Here is a 22,732-nt window from a genome sequence, read left to right as displayed (position 1 = left end):
CAAAAAAGCAGTGGTAAAACTAGAGGTCATGGAAATCTTTTGCTGCAGTGTTCATCTGAGAAAGAGTAAATATTTCCAGGCACCCATAGAAACTTTCAAAGCCAGAATGAGTAGATCAGTGATGCTCTGTAACAAAGGAGGGTGAAGCTCTTCTTAGGCAATGAAACATTTTTATAATCTTCTGGCCAGGCTGCCTCAGCTCTATTCGGGCATTTACTCTTAATAAATAGAGATACCTCACTGCAAGTCTTTAAGCAGTTTCAGGTAACTCAGATTTAACAGATCGTTCCACTACCCTGGACTAATGGAAGAAATTAGGGATAAATAATGGTATTTCAAAATGTGGATTTGGCACTGGTAATTAGCTCAGATACAAAATAATGTAGAAAGGATATCCAAATGAGAAGTTTGAGTCATATTTACACCATCAAGTTACATCCGACCATGCATCTGTATTAGTTTTTGAGAGGACATTCTCAAAATTAGCTTTGTGGTTTGTTCACACATTAAGTCCAAGCTCAGTATGAGTCATACGGTGCTAGTATCTCTATATTGTGTTTAGTACACCATCAAATCCCATCCGGACAGGCTGCCTGCAGTATGGCAGTGACAGCTCTTGTGGAAGACAGAGCAATGTAGACATATTCAGTGAGAGTTATTTATTTGGCGTAAAACTGTCATAGCCATTGGTTCCAACAAATCTTTGACAATAAAGCCAATCCAGGAACTTCCCAGTGTTGCTTTTGGTATCCTGTTTTTCGGTGGCGTTCAGACATCGACCGCAAAATCCTGTGAACAGTCTGGAGATAATTTCTCTTCTCTTCATCAAACGTGTCATTCTTTGTGCTATAGTTTTCACAGTTCTCAATGAAATAGAAAAAAATACCCTTTGAACCAGGTTCTAAACTCCTGAAGAAATAACTAACAATGGAAAGGACCATAGTCACCACAGGGAAAAAGCACTTCTGCTAGCACTCCTAAAAGTCCCTTTACCATGTAGTCCTACTTACTTTGTAATGATTGCATGTTTTCCCTTCGGGCCCACTAAAGTATTTAATTGCAATTACACTCATTTACATAGCAGATGAGGCTAATTGCTGGTATTAGTTACCAAATGTATGCTTGTATTGTGAGGGTAAGAAAATGCCCTACAGAAAAGAAAACGACTATGCCTCTAATTAAGGAGCTATGAGTCAAAGTGAGCTTGTTCAGAGATGTAAATATAGAATCAAGGGCTTTCAGAGTTCTGCAGTGCATTTTATTATACCACCAGTTCCCATATTTCAGAAATAACACTGGCAGACCTCATAGTACATACAATGAACTATTCTCATTTTCTCAGAAGCAGGGATGATGGGCACCACATAAAAGCTCAGAGAGAGAGATCTAGATTTCTAAATTTTTAATTAGAAAGAAATGTGAATGTTGTATTAGGAAGGTTCTTTGTGTATAATAGATACACTGAACTTACTATTTTAAGCAGTCCCATCACCTATTCTTTTGGGCTAATTCCCAGGAAAAGTCTTTTTTTTACTTTATTCAGAGCTCAAACTGTTTTGCGTCAATGGACTTCATTTTGCATGCAATTATACACAAGGACTTCTGAGATAATATGCTACTAAAGTGAATGTGAGAAGCATCAGGTCAAGTGGAAACCCAGATGAATAGCGATGCCAGGATTTGGGCCTGGATAACATTCCTAATATAAAAATTCTTATAAGATTTGCATCTATACATCTATCTATAAGCAAAGAGAGAGAGAGGGCTAGTCCCGGATGGTGGAATGAAGATTTGTTAATTTTAGTTAGCTTGAGGAGGTCACAGTGAGAACAGAAGTGTGCCCATCAGTATCCCTTGGACAGGGTTGAAAAGCTCCCCGTAAACATTTAAAAATTAACACTTTATCAAACCGTGCCTTAAATTTTTCCTTTTCCTGGAAGTCTACCAAATCTTGACAGCAGTTAAGCTGTGGGTGTGCAGAAGCACTACATACCATATTTACTATTATCATCGTTTAGGTAGTTTCCCATTAGTCTACAATGTTTTGCCTATGTTTGAAATTGAAATACTTTTTGTTTGGGGGTGGGTAGCAGGAAGCTTCCTTTTCCTTCTGTTTATGCATTACCTACAAAGCTAACAATTTGACTGGGCTTATGAGCAGGATTCCTACATTGTCTGGTAATACAGATGAATATAAAAATGAATTACAAGGTGTGTTAAATCAACATGGTTTCTTTCTAGCATTTCTTGGATTTATATCTGAGTATTCACATCGCTAAATCTAGTAGTCATCACTAGCAGGAGACAAGTTAACCAGGTGAATGAGTGTTGTGAACTTCAGGAGACATCACAGAGCCACCAGCATACAATTTATATAACTACCCTGATCTACACCTCAACTACAGAAAGCACAATGTACTATGGTACTTGTAAAAGCAACATTTCTTTAGATTTCTGCTAATACTGAAATCCATTCAAACTAATCTCTGAATCTGTCACTTTGTCTCCCCATTTGATTAAAGTTGTTTCAAAAAAAAATAATTGCCACACCTCTGCAAAATTAATTCCAACCTTAAAAGAGTAAAGTTGATTTTCTGTTGCCTTTCATATCAGATAATGTAAATCCTGTGTAATATATTACCATTGTGATATAGAAAGCTTTTACGCCTCAAAAGGATGATGTAAATGAGAATCTATCCCTCTTGCTTTTTTAGTTTTGTTATTTCTAGATGCTGGTTTATGCTAGTGTTAGATTCATCACTGTTTGGTTACCTATACAGGTCATTTCATAAAATGAGACTGGCTGTGAGCCACATAATCAGCCGCTCCTCATTTTCTTTCTGAGAAAGAAGATGAAAACAGGTTTTAAACCACCCAAAATACATTCCATGAATGCCAAGGCCTCTCCCTTCTGAGTGCCTATTCTCGTTAAATATATACCTTTGTAGGACTAATCCCAAATGGTTTGATGACAGGGGTCATGCAAGTGTCATTTTTCAAACTTGTGTGAAAATCCATTTCAAGCCATTTTCCCCTCTTATATTTCACCTCATTTCTGGAGCACTCATGCAGCATAATTACTTAGCTAGAGCACAAAATGTAAACAGGACATCCTCTCAGATAGGAGATCCCAACATGTTGAAAAGTATATGCCTTAGTTCTTGTTCATTTCTGGAAAGTATCCCAAGACTTCCACAAAAAGATACTGTTTCTGTTAATGTGGAACATAAACTTAGTCCTTAACATAAAACAAAACCAAACAACATCTGTCCTTACAGTTTGATTGTTTGTTCCATCCTAGTATAATTACTCTTGCATGACAGCAGCCCCTGCAGGCGATAGCCTTGCTTACACTACTTTGCCCTGAAAGTATGCCTGGCATTAAGAGATGAAATCACTGCATTGGAACTGCTAGTGAACATTCATTTAGAGATTCGTAGCGATACAGCACAGTCGCACTTTTATAGCTAACTGGGATTTTTTTTTTTTAATAACGTTTTGCCAATCCAAGTTGACCAAGAAAAATTTGTGTTTCCCAAAATCACAAATCTGAACAAATCCTTGGAGTTTCCAAAAGGAAAAGTGGTCAAGGTGGGAGATAGATCAAATTTTCATCCTCTATTCCTTTGCAGAAATAAGGACTTCTTATGTAATTATTTTAAGACTAACTTGAAGTTTTTTTACCTGGTAGCAATAAAATCTTAAATGGGCATAAGAAAAAGGGAGGACAAGGCTGTCTGTCTCTCTTGAAAGGTATGTGGTCTGCTTGGATGATTGTCCAGTGGGTGTGAAAACTACCTTTTCAAAGCTTGGTGCTACAGGGATCTCCATAATTTAATCTAATTTAATAAAATCAAACACAATCTAAACCATAATGAACAGAAAGAGCAGATATAGGTGGTGTCTTATCTGCAGCCTCTGAGTGGCACAATTCAAATCCTAACTCTGATCACACAAGCATTGAGTAAAGTTCACATCTAAACACCTCACTGTGGATTAGTGTTGGTGCCTGCTTTTCTGATTGCATAATTGCAAAAACTTCCTGCTATAAACATCATTATGATAGTAGTTCTAGACTTTTACTGCCTTTTTCCATACTGTTCACACAGCATGAAAAAAGTGACATCCTCCGTTTTCACACTAAGTAAGAAAGTTCATGGCTCATAACATCAGTCTAGTTTTGTCTTTTGTGAAAACTATGTGGTTGGTGAAGTGGCTCTGCAAGTCAAGGTACTCCTCCCATTTTGAACAGTATTTTTATTCTGAACTCTTCACACTTTCTTTGATCACAGAAGCTGTGATTTATTACTATCTTTTAGAGATCAGTTGCACAAACATTTCAGATATAAAATTTAATGAAGTAAAATACAGTGTTTTTAAAAAAAAAAAAAAGAATAGTTGTTTTAGGATCAGTAACTTGATCCTAAAGTTTGCTTAAGTTTAAGCAAGAAAAAAAAGTTCACTGAAACCAGAGCCAGATTCCCATGCAGTCTGTGGGCCTGAGAAAATTAGAGTAGGATGGATCTTTTGTTAAGGGACCAAATTCTCTGCTTTCCTTATAAAAGTACACAATAGGAGACTTACCTCTAAAGACTTGTGGCTCCTAGGCAGATTCCTGACAGTCTCACCGTTCCTTTAGTAGGAGAGGCACTGTGAAGAGAACAGAAGCCACAGCTCATAGTGAACACAGAGAATAGACCCAGAAGTCTTTGCCAAAATTATAAGTTCATCACCTAGTCACTACTTTTTTTTCCAGAAGTTGCCAGAAAATTAACAATAAATGTTATTAATTCAATTTCATGGCTTCTAAAATTGGTGTTGGTTCTATCTATATTTTTATCTTTGTAACAGAAAGACCACTGTTATGAGAGAATGTTCCTCAGCTTTTTCTTTCCTCTCTTTTTCTGTGCTCAGAAGCAGATCTTGGGATTTATAGGGCAGATGACCCACATGCTGTAAATTGTAGCTCATTCACTCCTATATGAGCTCTGGCCTTATCCATTTAACATTGCTATAGTTGCTCTGCGATGTGGAATGAACAGAAAAACAAAGAGCTAGAAGAAGGTAAAAGATTTGGCACAGTCACCTTGAAATTGGTTGGTAGCCTAAGTGTCATTGTGCTTTTTAATGAGGATTTCTTTTTCCATCTTTCAAACTTGTTGCCTCCCAGTTCTACTATTGCGAGAATTAGTCGAGTTGAAACACTCTTCTATGTCTGTTACTGGTAAAGCTACAACACCATAAATAAGCTGTTGTTTTTAAAGTGCTATTTGTGAAAGAAAGAATAAAAATAAAAGAGCTATTTGATTGATTGTTTGTTTAATCAAAGATCCTAATTATTTTAAATTTCATGTTTTTAAGTTCTTTACATATCTGTCAAGTCTTCATCAAGTGAATTATCCCTGTCACATCTCTACTATGTTTTTGCTATAATTCTCATTCATTGGTTCATCAAGAATTGGACGCACAGTAAACAGCACTAGTAACATCTGAGCATCTTCTAATTAGCAGGGGAACCATACTCTTTTTTGGGTCTATGCCAAACATCTGAGAGCTGGAAGTGAAAGGAGCTTTCATTGAGAAGGCCTTCAGCAGCAGAAATCCCTTACAACCAGTAACCCTGAGAGAGCAGAAAGTGCTAGCACAGTCCCCTAAAGAGAATAATACAATGTGTAAAGGGATGTAGGCAGGGCAGCCAGGGGACACACTGATTCAGATGTCCCTCTTGCAACTTCCAGTGGTAGAACTTCTATGGAAGTCCCAGTGGTGATTAAACATGCTTTTTTGTTGTACATCCCCTCAGGAGGACAGCTGCGGAAATGTCCCCTCCCCTCTGTAAAATGAATCACCCCTGGACAGAGTGGGTGTAGCTGTTTGTACATCTCTTATCATACTGAGGATGTGCTAATATCTTGACCTGCAAACCACAGGACCACCCAAGCCTGTAGCAGCTAAACTGAAATGATTCAGTTATGATTTATGTTGGGAGGTTTCCTCTGCAATATATTGACCCGTGGAGGAGAAGAAAACACATAAATTTGCCTATTTAATCTAGAAATGGAAGAAGAGGATCAAGTATATGTTGAAAAGCTCTCCAAAATGAGGGTGATAGCTCGAGGCATAGTCTCCTAAATGCCATAATTAGACAAAAACTAAGGACGCAGAATAATGCATAGTCACTTGACCTGCAAGGAAGATTAAAGACTTAGAAATGGGAAGTAGAGAAAAGGCCACATGTAGAGCCTGGGAAGAAAAATCAGTCCTGGCAAGAATGGTTTGTGTGTCTAGACTGTTTTCCCCTAGTGCAATCTGCCAGAGAAGCAATTTTGTGGAATCTAAATCCTTGTCCTTGTCAGCCAAAACATTTTCTCTTCAGAGATCAGCGCCCAAGTCAGACAAAAGTTTTATGCTTTGGCTGAAGGTATTGATATAACTTTGTGCAGATGAAATTGCCAGACACCCTACTGTGAAAATTATCACACAAAAAAGATAAAATTATTTCCATTTTGCTATCCCTTTAAATATCCATTGCCGTTAGTTGCCATTCACAACTAAGACTACTTAAAAAAGGTATACTAATTGCATTGCTTCTTACTGCTGGTTTTTTACACCAATAGATGAAAGAGATGTTTAATGTACATCATATTGTATTTAAAGGCAAGCAGAAAGTCTTTTTCCCCGTAATGGAACAAATTAGGAAGTCACAAGTCCAAAGACTCACTCCATATTCTCACCGCTACAGAACATGTAAGAACTATTAACATGAATTACACGATCCTAAAGGGAAGTCAAGATTCATAAGAACTTGATATGTACTAAATGGCATGAGTTATGATTTGTCCATTTATTACAAGACCAGTGTTAAAAACATAATTGTCTAATGTATCATGGGAGTGGGATTTACAGAACTTTTGAGTACTCAAAGAGACAGTCAATACAAGCTTCAGGCGATCAGGTCCTTGAAAATCAGTCACTGATAATGTAAAATTCTATCAGTCATGGATCAATAAGTTTATCAGGCACTCAATGTAAAGTCTCTTACAGATGATCACAAATTTAAACAAGCTCAGAACATGTAGGACACTTCTTTTCTTTTTAACATAAGCTTTTTAATATACATTTTTAACCAAAATGTTTGTCTTGATTAGACAAGGAAATCTCTTATGTCAGTAGCTCCCAAGAGATGTCCAAGGTAATAGGTCAGAGCACCCTTATACCCTCTTTAAGAATACACAGCTACAGCAGCTTTTCAACTTGGCTGCACCCATTTAATTGTCTCTCTCGGTTGAAAAACTCCTGAAGATTTTGTAAACCTTGCTCCCATGAAATGATGGGCTGCACCCAATCCACATTCAGTACCCATTAAGGTTTGCAGTTACTGTGCATCAGGCAAAATAGTCAGCCACTTCACTTACTTTGCTACTTATTATTCACCTTTCCTCAATCCACTTAGAGCTGCCTATGTACTACAGATGAAAAGCATTCAACAGATGGGCTCTGGGAGATTTTTCTGCATTGGTGTAAGATTGTACCTACAGCTAGGTGGTCTATTCTTTGCTATAGATTACAGGCCCTATAGAAGAGTCAGCAGAAAGCACTATGTATCCACAGCTCAGACTGTATTGATCTTCACTATTTAGTCTGGTGGCCATGCTAAAGCATGGACATGAATCTTCTTTGCTTAACATCTTCAGTCCCCAACCTACTGCAGAAATAGAAGGCTGGCAGATAGGGGCAATGATACATAAACAATTGTAGCAACAACAGCCAGAGCTTGTCTGACAAAGCCCCAAGATTAATTTCAGTTTCTGTATAATACCAGATACATTTGCTGTGGGATTACAGGTCTATCCTGCAGTGGTAAAGGACAGACATCTGTGATCTAATAGTTGCTTTGTGTTCCTTTTGCCACACTCATTGACTTGCTAAAGTAAATAAGGTTACTGAGGGAAAGAGAGGAACAGGAATGGAGGGAAAAAGAGAGAGAGACAGACAGGGAGCAAGAGGAAGAAAAGAGAAAGAGATGGAATAGGGAGAAAAAGGGACAGAGGCATAATGCATGAGTATATGCAATCATGCAATGTTGTGTAACAGCTTCGATAACTTCCCTACCCAGGACATCAGGAATGTTGTGGTTGGTTTCCTAACCTGACAGAATTTTACTTTAAAAAGGGGAAACAGGCAGTTTTTTCAAAGCGGTCACAGGATTCTTAGGAGACATTGTCTTGGTTTATATGTAGATCTATGCATCTATGTATACTGTAATTTTTAAAACCATTCTGTTCCCCAGCCTATTGGTGGACGGAAGGAAGGAAAGAGATCAGTGGAGAGGAATGTTTAAATAGCTTCTTGTTTTTCACTCACAGGACAGATGGCGTGCAAACTAATGAAAAATAAAACCCCAACTGACATTGTATAGCAGCTGTGTAGAGTGTCAACTATAGGAAGAAATGTGGCCCACTGGATAGACTGTTTTACTAGAAATAAGGGAACTCAGGTTCTAAACCTTGTTTCCGATTCCCCAAATGCCTATACTTTTGTAAAAGAAGTCTCTTTGCCTCGTTGCTTCATCTGTAAAATAGGGAAAAATCGATGTTTTATTTTATGAAGAGAATGACAGGGAAATGATGAAAACTACATTATTGTGAGAAAGCCCACTGAAAACACAAAACATTTTACTTAGTGAGTTGTCACAGCACTTACATGAAGAAAATCAGGCTCTCTCACTGCACTAGATTTATTTTTTTTCAATGATCAGTATTACTAAGTTCTGATACTGTTAATAAGCCTAAGATTTTAGTCACAGATCAAAGTAAATGAGATTCATAAAGTTCAAGGTACAGCCCTAGAACCAGAAGAGTCCATGAGTTGTTATTCCTTTCCTGGGGAGACCTTTAAATTTTTTTTCCAGAAGGCCAAGTTTTTCCTCTTTAAATATTCTTGGTATGCAAAAAATCCTTCTGTAATGTGGTCAACTTTCTTTACTTTTTAAAGTTGCGGTGCTGGTACAGTTCTCTTCAGTCTATGTCATTATGTGCCAATCTTTTCTGCTTTTTTGATGGCTTCACTTTTTTTTTTTAATTTTTTTTTTCCCTTCCTTACTCATTGTCTTGAAGTCCTGGGAAGAGTTCCTATAATCTCTATGTTCACAACTTAGTCTGGGAAGACACAGTTGCCTTTCTACTTAAGTCAGAACACAACAAAATCAACGTGATTTATGTCAGTTTCCAAAAGGATCCAGGCTAGCTGCAAGGGTTACCTTGATTTTGATCTGTTGCAATTTTTTTCAAAACAGCAACAAGAATCTCTCCCATAGACACTACATTTTTTACTATCAGGCCATTATGAAAAAGCCACATTAAATTTTCACAGTAGCAGAGAAGACATAACATTGTGCTTCTCTCTGATGCTTTGGAGCCTATCAGCTTTGAAAGGAAGCACATGCAAGTTTAAAACTGCAATGATTTTGCTCCACTACTGCCTCTTTGATATACCAGATCTTCTGTTTATCCACTGGATTTGTGAGGGAGGGGAGGAAACACGTCTGTGATATGATTCAAGATGGTAGATATAAAAGAGTAAGAGATTTCCCCCTTGCATTCTCAAATTCACTGTCGTCTCTAAAAGACTTCAAGACTCATTCTCTCTTTGGGCATTTACATCTGAATGAAACAACACCTGTGCTATGGCATTCTCATAGATATTACTGTGTGTCTACTTTACCTAGTATAGTTTTTTCTGCCTATTAATCTAAGGAAACAATTAATTTCCCCTGAACATAGCAGTTAAGTGTGATGAGGTTTAGGGGATTTCTATGCTGTGAATGATTTGTGCTATAAATTAAATACTTATTAACTGGCTTGCCTGGTATGTTTGTGGCACAAAGGGATAGGGTATCTTATTATGGTATTAATGATAAAACAGAACATCATAGATGTCTTCTTAATATTATCCCGTGAAATAACTCCATCATGTATCATGTTATCAATACTTAAGGTTGCCTAAGAATATAAGTGATACTGGCCATATATGTAACTGTAAAGTGCACGTGACATCAGATTAGCTAATATAAAATAACTGAAGAAAACTTGTTTGTTGTTGCAGTAGCGGTGGAAGTGATGAAGTGGTGCAAACGCAATGTTTATCATACTCTGCACATTAAAAGTTATGATTGTGCAGGAACATTTCTCAGTTAAATGGTATGTGTCGGAGAAAACACCGTGCCAAACAACAAAGAAAGGAATACATTTTGTTCCGTCATCCTTCTCTCTTTTTTTTGCTTCTTTTGAACTAGATCCCCAGTGTAGCCTAGAGGATACTTTATTTATGTCCCTGCAGTTCAGGGCCTACAAAACAATTCATCATGTTCCTGCCTTGCCTCATCTGCTGTAAATGGATGACCCCTCCTGCAACTTTCTGAAGTCTGTTTGCCATTATGTAGATTAATGTAATAAATACGCATATGTGTGTACATGTGTGTGTGAAAAAACGTATTTATGGAGTATATTGCGTTATGTTCCACAGCCAGCTCCATCCAGAATCCGTAATTTAGTATTCAGTAAATACAAATGACTCTATGATACCACACGGAAAAGTCCTGTCTGTGTTCTAGTAAGAGTCATATCAATTTTTTACTTAAATGCTATGAAATAAATATTAGCTTACACTGCCTTTAGCATGCAATGATGCAAATCAGATTTATAGCTTCATGTTACATATATATTCCTACCATTCATACATGATGAGGGTAGAAGGTCTGATCTAAAGTAGCAAGCCTGGATTGCTTTGGGTGTTTTCTTTGATGATTTGCATTAAAATCCAATTCTGTAGAATTCTGAGTCTCTGCATTTTACAGGTGAATGTGTTTTGTCAATAGGTATGTGAAAACAGACTGCAAGTTTTTGAAAAGGGTAAACAATTGGGTGAACCCAATTCTGTAAAAAATCATTTTCACAACTAAATTAATATTGAGGGACACTTTAATCACTTGATTTACAAGTTTAAACATATGACCTTTCCTGCAAGCAAAGGGTAATTTTGACTAACAGAAACAACCTTTTTCAGCCTGAGTGGAATGCATCACATTTGTAAGTATTTAACATGGGATACAGTATTTCCAGGATTAGGCTCATATTCTGAAACTGTTTTATTTATTGGCTGATGAGCCATATGATCATCTTTTCAACACATGAACATGAACATGATGAGCACATGGGGTATATCCCTGCCAGTCTTCAATGTCTTAACAGTTTTATTTAGAAAAAAAAAAGCAAGCAAGCAACAACAGCAGCAAGAGTCCCACAGAGTTTCTAAAAAAAATGTGGCTTTTGAAGTCTTTCACATCCCTGCTTGGAACACAGTCATTAAGGCTTGATGTTTTCAGATTCTGTAGATATTTTCTATACCTACTTTAAGTCATTTGAAGAATAAAAAGCTGGCAAAACCTAATGAATTTGTAGAAAAGAATGGCACAACATACTAAGTAAAAAAAAAAAAAAATTAAATAAAACCCCCTTAACAATTTCAACTGCTTATGTCTGGTCCAAAAATTCAATTCTTTGCTATCAGTTTTGATAAGCAGCCTTCCTCACCGATGAGGCTATAAGATGATAATGTCATTCAATAACTCTCACACCCTTTCCTGCTATTTGTCCAGTGCAGGAAACTAAGGATTTTCTTGTCGTGTGGACACAGAGGAAATATCCAGCAACCAAATACTGACCCTTGCATGCAAACAGGTCCATATCCTCTTTCCGCCTGACAACTTCCTTCCTCCCTGCTAGGAACAAATCTACTCTTCATTTTTCCGGAGTTCTTTATACAGGCGACTCAGAAAACCCTCGGATAGAGACAAACATTTTATTAATGTAAACTTCACCTAACAGCTGGCTAGTTAGGGTAGCCAGGCCCAAATTTACAGTAGAGAATTGTTTGCTTCTTTTAACTATAGTGTTGCTGCAGCTGAGTCACTAAATGCTCTGTGCCAGGGAATAAAATAAAGAGTTTACTGAGATGTCTGGCTTTAGCTTAATGATGACATATTTGCAGTTCTGACATTTTGTGAATGCTAAACCTAGGTAAGATGAATTTTATTGGGTCTTTCCACAGCATTTCTCTGCACTACGTGAAAGTGGAAGCCTTTTTCTGGTCATGAAGAATGAAGGTTTTATCTCTTATCTGACTTCTCTAAAGAAATTCACTAAGACCCAGATTCAACAAACTGCCAACAAACAACTGACAGTAGATAGCAGAGAGCCAGTTTCATAGGGCTAGATCTTTTCTATGGGGATCACCTATGTTATATATTCTTCACGTGAAATCTGTATTTCAGAAAGTAAAAGAAAAGCCAAGGCCATGTTCTATCTTATTCCCATTGATTAGTTACCTGGAAAATGTCCCGTGGCACTACACAGACCTGTCATTCTGTGCAGCTGGAAGAACCTCAGCAGTCAGGAAGTTCTCAAGAGTTTATGTCCTCAGTCAGGTGATTAGCCCTTTGTGTGACTGTGACCAGGCTACTTTTCACTCTAAACATAGTCTGCTTACACTTAGATTCATAATTTGTCATTATACCACAACACATTGTCTCAATTATCCTCATCAGAAAGCATCTTTTAGTGGAATTTGTACATATTTGTGTGTGTGTTCCTTTCATCAGAAGATCATAGAATCATAGAATGGTTCGGGTTGGAAAGGGTCTTTAAGGATGGGATGAAATTCTTACATATTTACAGCTAAATAGCAACTCAGCAGTTGTCAGTGGAGCCACAAATTTCTGTCTATGGTCAGGACTGAGCCCCTTCTCTATGAGAAGATAGTGGTTTCCCTCATCGTGCTGCAGTGTTGCAACATGCTGAAGTGCAGCTGTGCAATCTCTATCAGAAGGAATTTCTGCAGTGTGTCCTGAAGTCTCTGAGAATATGTCCTCACTGGGTAGGAGCCCAGGAACAGCAGTTTTATACTTTAAGTACTTGTATCAATGATTATTAATACTCAGTAGTCTCAGAAATTTCAGTGTGAAACAGATGAGCAGTTTAATATGTTGGAGTTACCCAGAGGAAGAATTATTTGCTTATCCCTTTAAAAACATTTAATTTTACAGGTACCTGATAACTGGAAACTTCAGCTGTTTTCTGTTCTACCTTCTGCATATCTATACCAAAGATCAGTGGGCTGTATGTCAGTGAAACATAACAGTTCAATTTTTCCTACCATGGCAAGCATCTGAAATTGTTACTTTCCTTAACACCACCTGATTTTTCACAGAAAGAGTCACAGTTGGTCAGGTCCCAGAACACACCAGCATGCCACCAGAGCCTCTCCACTGAGTCTGTCCTGGAATCCCACTAGGTCCTGCCAGAGTTCTAGCCTGCCCCTGCTCCTGGCCTGTCTTTGGCCCCATCTCCTGGGTGGACTCCTCAGACCTCTGTAGTGGTTCCATCTCTCCTTTTGCTCCTGAATGGAGCTCTTGGTTGGACCCTGGCCTGCCTGGCACCACCTCTGCCTCAGTGCCCCTTACCACTCCTTGACATCCACTTTCAAACTGGAGTGGTTCAGCTTGTAAGCAAATGCAGTCAGAGATGGAAAAAGAACATAATTTGGTGAATGAGACCTTTCAGCAGAACTAGAGCATGTCAAAATTGAAAAGCAGTACTTTTCACTTGTATCACTACAGCTAACCAGTGGAAATCACCACCAGAAGAAACTGTTGGATTAAAAAAGGACAGGATATTAGTACGAACCATATATGACTGTATAGTTGTTACCCAAAAAAAAAAATAAACCAACCACAACCTGGGGTGGGGGGGAAAGCAGGGTATAAAACTGCTTATGTATGAGACCTTAAGTCCTCCAGCTGCTTTCATATGAAAGACAAAATACTGCAAATAGCTTCTCAGACTGAACAGGCTCCAAGACTGAGCTTGTTTGTCAATTACTGTGTCCAATGTTTTTCAGTAGATGCTCTCCTAACAAGAACGTAATGAAGGTTAAATTGCTTTTTCAGTTATGGCTGAATAGTTTGAAACAACCTCCCAGGTTAAAACACTAGCCTTACATCAGGTTAACCTGCATTCCTTAGCACGACAGCTGTGGTATCAAGTTCTGCACCATGTACACTAGTATTACAAGTATAGTAATTCTAATAATTCACGGTAGGTATTGTGGAACTTGATAAGTTCCATGTAAGATTTTTTTTAGAGTTGCTTTCCAGGTTCAAATTTTCCTGGAGATAAAATCTATTCCCAGGTTCCGCTGTTCCATGTAGAATATGAGAGGAAAAGCCTACCTATCTGGATTGGATACAGGATGGAGGCAGGTAACATTTTTTTTAGCATTGGATTATCTCATTTAGTCTTGTTCTTTAAGCATCATGGAAAGACTGGACTTGAAGCTCTAAAATACAAACCAAATAAAAGTAATTTCTGAAGTGCCAAGTCCTTATTTGAAACATGTTCATATATCTACAAAGTATTTCATAAAGAACATTTCATATCAACATCATTTTCTCCAAAAGCCTGTGATGAATTCAAGTTTGCAAGCTATACAGACTACTCAGAGAAGACATAGCAGTTCTTCCCTTCTTTCTGTGTTTAATTATACCCAGAGTAACTCAAAAAATATTGTATCACCCTATCATTCTAACTAATGATCTAGACAGAATTACAGCTGAAAAACAGATTAAGGGCACACCTACCCAGGCATCACAGAGAAAATATCTATTAATCATCATATTGCAAGTACCAGGGATTAAATCCTGGCACTGTTGAACCCAGTAGAAAAGTTTTCATCAATACAATTAGGATGTCTCCTGAGCTTTTTATACATTACAGCTTAAGTGAATCTCACCAAAAGGTAGGCTGACCATATGAAAACTGGGATGTGGTGGTGGTGGTGTTCTTTTAAAATACATTAATGTCATGTGGCTGTGGAGTCAAATAACACTTGTTTCTGCACTTCTTCATTTTCACATTTGACTCATTTATCAGTGGAGAACACTGATGTAAAACATTTCACTTATGCTGGATACCTCAATAATTTTAACAAATCTGCATGCTGCCAAATTATATTGTGTTAGGCTAAATCCTTTCTTGTTTTCAATGACTTTCATGCTTCAGTATCTCTCTTATTTTATCCACTGCAGATGCCCAAGACTGTAACTGTACTTTTGCAGTTCCTTCCCAAGGATTTACGTATTCTGTGATACACATTTAAGAAACTGGCCACATGATATAAAGAGACTGATAATAAGATGGTTATTTCTTTCATTAATAGCAGAAGAATCTTAAATTGAATAAAATTATTTCCTTTTTTCTCATCTTTCTTTGAGAGTCATCTTCACTAGGGTATCTTTTTTGGGTATGTAAAGCGATGTTAACGCAAACAATCATCTATGAGAAATCTTAAGGTTTATCAATTTAATCTGAACTTCAAATCCCTTAATAAAATATTCAATTATTTAGTTGAGAAGATAGCTATTTTTTACACTTCACTTTGCTCCATGTTATTCAAGTGTGTCAGTGATCAAGCATGGGATTTCCCATTCCCCTCTCCTATTTTCTTGTTAAAATAATTTTGAGAACTAAAAAGTGTGGATCTTACATCAGGGCTGTCAAACAGCATTAATTCTGTAGGTTATACTTAGAGCGAAACCATCAAGATGGACAGGTGTATCTGTATTAGCACAAAAAGAAGTCTTTCCCAAACCAACTTAGGTATTAAGAATGAGCAATTATGTGCAAGAGACCCTTGCCCATTTCTGCCCTGTACATAAGGAAAGGATCCATTTCTTTTACGTGATATATTAATTTTATTTCTTTCAAACAAATATCCCCTTTTTCAGGAAAAAAAGGGAACCCCATATTTTTTTTTGTTAACATGTACACTGTACATGGATATATAAAACTTACTGGAGATATTGTGTATATTGTTTGTGAAACAATAACTATTGCTAACACTTTTCCGAAAAGTATCAAGAATATTGTGCCTGTAATAAACTTTTCCTGTAAACTTTACAACTTGCAATGGCAATGGATCAGCACCACAGTATGATTCATACTGTAGAATTTTCCAGGAGTGTAAAAAAAAAATAATAAGACAGAATTTAAAAAAAAAACATTAAAAAAAACCCTTCTTATCATTAAATTGATACATTTCAATAATAAACATAAGAATTTTTAATTCAGTTTAGTGAAATTTGATAAACACAAATTTCTGCATTGACTTGTTTTTTATCTTTATTCCTCTTGAACTGAAAGAAAATGAAGTTTTGAATTCCAATGATAAAAAAATTCTCTCTGGCACACATGCAAATTTGTTTATTTTAATGAATGTCATAATTAGACTCAACACCCACAAAAAATGAGAATACATTTCAATACATTCTCTGTACTGCTTAGGTCACGAAGTCAATCATAAACATTAAATGAAACAAAACGTTCCTTGGGTAAATCAAAGGAAGTACCACTGAAATAACATAAGCAGAAGAAGAAAGCTTGGAGTCTTTCCATGCTAATGTCTGATTATGTGGAACAATGTCAAGAACTCAATAGAGTACTTGTCCAAGTAGTGCTTCTGGCCAATTTTCTTCTATCAAAAAATTTAAATATAACTGGAACAACTAATATTTTTTTTTTTAAATCAACACTTTATAGGATCAAGTCCTTTATTCATTGTAGAGCTTAGAGAGCTTTTAAAAACTATCAGAGATGAGAGGAAATTCCATACAGTCATTATCAACAAAGAGCTATATGGTGATCCCTCATATTGAACTACCAGGGAAGAATGTCAAACCTATAGGGCTTGTCAGGAATGCTACAGGGCTGAAGGCCTGCCATTGGTAGCTGTGCACCATGTTGTTTCTTTTCAGCTGTGGAAGCTGAAATAAAACATATGTACAGCCTGTCTGCCTTGTTGTTCAACCAGCACTTAATTGTATCTCCTCAACAGCTATCATCAGCTTCAAGGCATGATTTTCAACTTGTTGGTCTCTTATCAGAATCACTGCTGTTTACTTTCTGGTCATGAGAAGAGATGGCTTGAGATCACAAAGGTTATGATTAAGGTTCACTTTTGGTGTCATGGACAACCTTGGTAAGAACTATTATCATATATGTAGGAGAGAAGTGACAGAATTCATGAAGATAACACAATCAATCACCCATCGATGCTGTTCCTGCTAATACAATGGAACCTGATCAGTGTGAGATCTGCACTTCCATCTGTCACTTTATTCCCGGCTGTTGGAACATCTTATTCACAAGCTCTGAAAGGAATCTTATCCACTAATTTATTTTTTTTTTTAATTTTTTGATGAAAAAGTCTCCAACTGCCTAAACAACCCGATCCTAACCATTCACAACCGATTTCTATTCTAGCTGTCAAGACAAGCAGAGGTAGGTTGCAGTGCCATTACAGAAACCCACAAAGATAAATCCTGTGGTCTTAAGCATGTAAGTGAACGTGGCTCATTGAAAAGTTTTTAGGTGTAAGGTAAAATGCAGGCAGAAATAAAGCTGGTCAGCAACTTTCTGAGAGAGTTTGTGAATCACTAGGACGTTTCTTCAGAAGAACCACATTTTGAGGCATGAGATTTATTTCCCAGTATGAGTCTTCTATTTGCAGAGATTTCTTTCACCTACACTTCCTCCCAAGGACATCTGACGAACAAATGACCATTTCAATCTGATATGAGCATTTCAAAGGAATCAATGAGAAATGGCTAAAGTAATGTACCAGCAGCTTTTAGAAGGGTAATATTTGCTAGAGACAAGTCTCAGAAAAAGAAATAATGTTTGGTTTCTGTCCTTTTGTGGATGACTCTCATCATCCAGTGAGATTTGAATGAAGTGTTTAAGCAACTTACTCCTACAGTTTCTTTCTTTGTCAGTACCTTTAACATATCACAAAATAAAAGTGAATGTTTAGCTTAGTATGTCAGAGGATTTCAGAAAAAGCTTGAAAAATCAATAGTGTAAAAGCACTAGGAATTTACTGTAGGAAATACATTTCTTTTGTGGTTCTTGGTAGACAAAAAATCAGTATGATTTGTTCTTCTGAGAATCCTGCACTCGTGATAAACACTTTCTTTACTAATACATCAAGTCACTTATCTTTCAGCATGATAGGAGGCACAGCTTATTTTTGCTAACTCTGTTAAACCTATGAATCTAAAATAACTACTGCTGGAGACTGCACTACTGTGTTAGCTATTGTTTAGCTGCCAGTGAGGCAGTTGCTGCCCTTGCAGACATCATGCCATGCCACTGTAAGGCTAATGTAAGATTTTCCAATAAAAGATTGGAGCGTTCAGTGGGACCAAGCTTCAAAAATCAGCCACACACTTCTTGAGTCTTCTGAGAGTGCAGAGATGCACAGTGTTTCAAAAGACACTGAGAGCTGAGTTCTTTGGAACTGATTCTTGTGTGGTCACTATTCATGCTTTCTCAATGAAAGTCATTACTTGTTGGCATACATGTGGATAAATCTGTAGTAAAAGAGGATGACTCAAATGGACAGTTAAATAAATTATTGTCCTAAGTTAAAATGTGGTATTCAGGATTTCAGGTTTGACAATAAATAAATAAATAATCTCCTTTCTGTCTAAAACAACATACAAATTCATAACCAATAACATTTTTACATGAAAAATGATCACAGAATGTTATTCCTAATTAAATTTTATGTTTAAAAGCAGAACATTTTTTTCAAGTAAACATTTCACAAGAACCTTTCATGCATACACTAAAGTACATGTCATAGCTGGACTAACATAATGGAGTGTTATGAGCTATTAAATAAATGAGTCATGTACTGAGGAAGATGTACATCAAAGCCTAACACACTTTCTGATATGCAGGCCTGCATTACTGTGTTACTGTAGGTGCTCTGATATATGGAAAGACAAAATCTGCACCAACAACCTTTACTTGTAATGTTCTTGTCACTGGGCATGGAAGGACCGACACCTACATCACTAGAATTTCTGGTTCAGGCTCAAAGTTGATATCAGTGATGAAGAAATTTAACCACCAGGGAGTCAGTCTGAAGAGTCAATGACAATAGAACTTACTCTAGCTTTCAGGCATAAATAAGGAGAGGGATGGAGTTGTTAAAGCAGAAGAAACTAGCAGGAAGACTATAAAAATATGACTGTGTCTTGCTCTATATCTTGCCAGACATATATGCTTCTGGTTCCATGATATCCAAACTATGCTAGTTATCATTCCAGCATTTACATTATCATAGATTCATAGAATCATACAATCATAGAATCATGGGGGTTGGAAGGGACCTCGAGAGATCATCGGGTCCAACCCCCCTGCCAAAGCAGCTCCCCAGCTCATATTGCACAGATAGGCGTCCAGACAGGTCTTGAATATCTCCAGAGAGGAGACTCCACCACCTCCCTGGGCAGCCTGTCCCAGGACTCTGTCACCCTCACTGTGAAAAAGTTCATCTGCATGTTGGTGTGGAACTTCCTGTGCTCTAACTTGCAGCCTTTGCCCCTTGTCCTGTCTCCACAGAGCACTGAAAAGGGGCTGGCCATTTCCCCCTGCATCCCATACTTAAGATATTTATAAACATTAATAAGGTCCCCCCTTAGTCTTCTTTTCTCTAGGCTGAACAGTCCCAGCTCACTTAGCTGTTCTTCATAGCAGAGATGCTCCACTCCCTTAATCATCTTTGTAGCCCTATTATTAGTTAAAGTATCACAGATTACAGCATCTCTTTCATTTTCTCTGTATATGGGCAGAGATGCATAACTTCCATTGTAATATGTAGAACTGATGTCTGATCCTTATATTTATTTATTGAAACAGTGATAATAGTCTTGCTTCTTACTGATTAGTTTATTTGTACTAAGGTCATGAGATAACTAGAGCCAAGTATATGCAGGTTTGGGATCATCTGTGATAGTATTTTCACATCCAAATTGATCTGAAGTAAACAATGAATGGATAAATAGATCTTTGATAAAGGAGGGACAAGACATACACAAAGTAACAGAACCGAACATTTCTAGGAATTGTTGTGATCTGCCACATACATAGTGCACTTTAAACATTTTCATCTCCACGTTTCTCAATGCTATATTTTGCTACTACTAATATATGCTATGGCAGACTTGTATAGTGCAAAGAACAAAAAAAGATACAAATACTGAAGAGTCTGTAATTTATCTAATCACAGCTCAGTTGTTCATCTGTAAGGCATCACTGTTGAGAAGGGTGATGAAGGAAGAATTCATGTGTTAAGACATGTTATTGGGAATCTGAGGATCTGGCTTCACTTCCTATTTCTTCAAAAGATTTCAGGCTTAATCTTCAGCATATCATTTTGGGTTTGACTCAATGCCAAAGACAACGACAATCTTTGGTGCTAGAAGTTCTGTGTTAATGGAGATGGGTAATGGTGATGAAATTTTACCAAGGAGCTGTTATGCATTTATTGTGATGTGCTTTGATATCCCCAGATGTCAGAAAGTATAGAGATGTAATGTATTTGTTACTGGTGTTTTGTTTCCCATTTTATCATTTGGTGTTGGACACAGTATATTTTAAGAAAGGCTTTGAGATTACAGTGAGAATACTCATAGGAAAAAAATGCTAGCACTCAGCACATTTATGATACCTGAAAAATTTCTTAGACAGACAAGAGAACTTAACATGCCAATATTTTAATTTTATGAAATAGACAAAAAATAAAATACCAACAACCAAAAAACCCCAACAACCTGACACTTAATTTTGTTTTCAGTATTTGGTGGAATAATCATTGTGTCATATATGTGATCAGAACAGACTGGACCGATGGGCTGAGACCAACGAGATAAGTTTAACAAGGCCAAGTGCAGAGTCCTGCACATGGGACATAACAACCCCATGCAGTGCTACAGGCTTGGGGGAGACTGGCTGGAGAGCTGTCAGGCAGAGAAGGACATGAGGGTGTTGGTTGACTGCAGGCTGAATATGAGTCAGCAGTGTGTCAGGTGGCCAGAAAGCCAATGGCATCCTGGCTTGTATCAGAAATAGCATGGCCAATAGGTCTAGGGAGGTGATTGTGCCCCTGTACTCAGCATTGGTGAGGCCACACCTCAATTACCGTGTCCAGGTCTGGGCTCCTCAGCATAAGAAGGACAGTGAGGTCCTCGAGTGTGTCCAGAGAAGGGCAACCAGGCTGGTGAAGGGGCTGGAGGGCAAATCATATGAGGACTGGCTGAGAGATCTGTGGTCTTGGGAAGAGGAATCTGAGGGGAGACCTTATCACTGCCTACAATTACCTGGAAGGAGGTTGTAGAGAGGTGGGCGATGGTGACAGTTGTGCCAGGGCAGGTTCAGATTAGATGTTAGGAAAAAAAGTTTCACTGAAAGAGTTGTCAGGTCCTGGAACAGGCTGCCCAGGGAGGTGGTTGAGTCACCATCCCTGGATGTGTTTAAAAGACAGGTAGATGAGGTACTTAGGGATATGGTTTAGCATATCAGTTATATGCTAACAGTTGGACTATATGAACTTAAAGGTCTTTCCCAACCTACTGATTCTGTGATTCTGTGATATATTGCATAAATACCTAATATCAAATAGATAATTGAAACTATCAACTATATGGTAGGATTCATCCTTTATCTTTCCACGTGCATAGGAAACAATACAATGATCATTCATGGACTACAAGAAAGCAGATGATGTGCAATTTTTTTCAGCTTCAGAAAATACTTGAAGTGACTAAAAGAGTTTTTAAATATATTACTCCAAAATATTCCAAACTTTTTTCAGTTCTTGAGCAGGAAAAGCAGACTCCTCTATATCTGTGGTGCTGCATCAAGGAACTCCAAAAATATTTTATGGACAAAAATAGTCTAAATGGAAACATTATCATCACCCATCTCCTCAGGTCTCATACACTGTTGCACTGTAAAACAAAAGAAACTGTATAAAAAAAGATGAATTCATAACTCTTAGAATTTGAAAAAGGCATTTTCAAAACAAATAATGAAACGTATTTCAATTAGGATAAAATAAATTGGTTTAGTATGTCATCAAATCCAAATTATCTCATAAAAATTGCTTTAAGCAGATGCATTTTTTTGATATGAAGAAACTATTCACATTGCACTTAAGGTGTGGTGTGTTCAAAAGATCTTTACTGTTACCGCAGTTGGTAGAAACATTTACTTTAATGAGAAATCAGCATTAGACCAGTATTTAATTCTTCAAATCCCCATACTCTTAAATATATGAAAGGAATATTGTGAAAGATATTCATGGCTGCTGTTGACTTGCTGCATAAAGCTGTCTTGCACATGGATTTTCCATGCCTATAACTGCAGCATAAAAGACAACATTATGAGAAACCTTCTGACAAATTGATTAATAATCTTGAGCTGCTGAAGTTCAGCTGAGTGAGCAATTAAACATTCCAAACAGCAATGAACCTTCAGAGATAATTTATGATAATTTTATGCACAAGAGCTCAGTGGCTTTTTAATTTGATAGAATGTTAGTAGCATAGATTTCTAACAAGGGAGTTTCGGTGCTCCATACATCACTGAGATTACTTAAACATTTCAAATGTGGTTGATGAATGAAGTTTCCTGAGATGTGAGGAGACACAGAAGGTGTCAGAAGGTTGAGATTATTCATCATATCAATTATTGAAAGTGGATGCATTGACATCATACTCCCAGCTCATATTTTATAGCCATTATAAAGACAGGACAGAAATAACAGACTT

The sequence above is a fragment of the Gallinula chloropus genome (genome assembly GCF_964237585.1).
Source record: "Gallinula chloropus genome assembly, chromosome: 4".
NCBI lineage: Eukaryota > Metazoa > Chordata > Aves > Gruiformes > Rallidae > Gallinula > Gallinula chloropus.
This window is presented reverse-complemented; position numbering follows the sequence as displayed.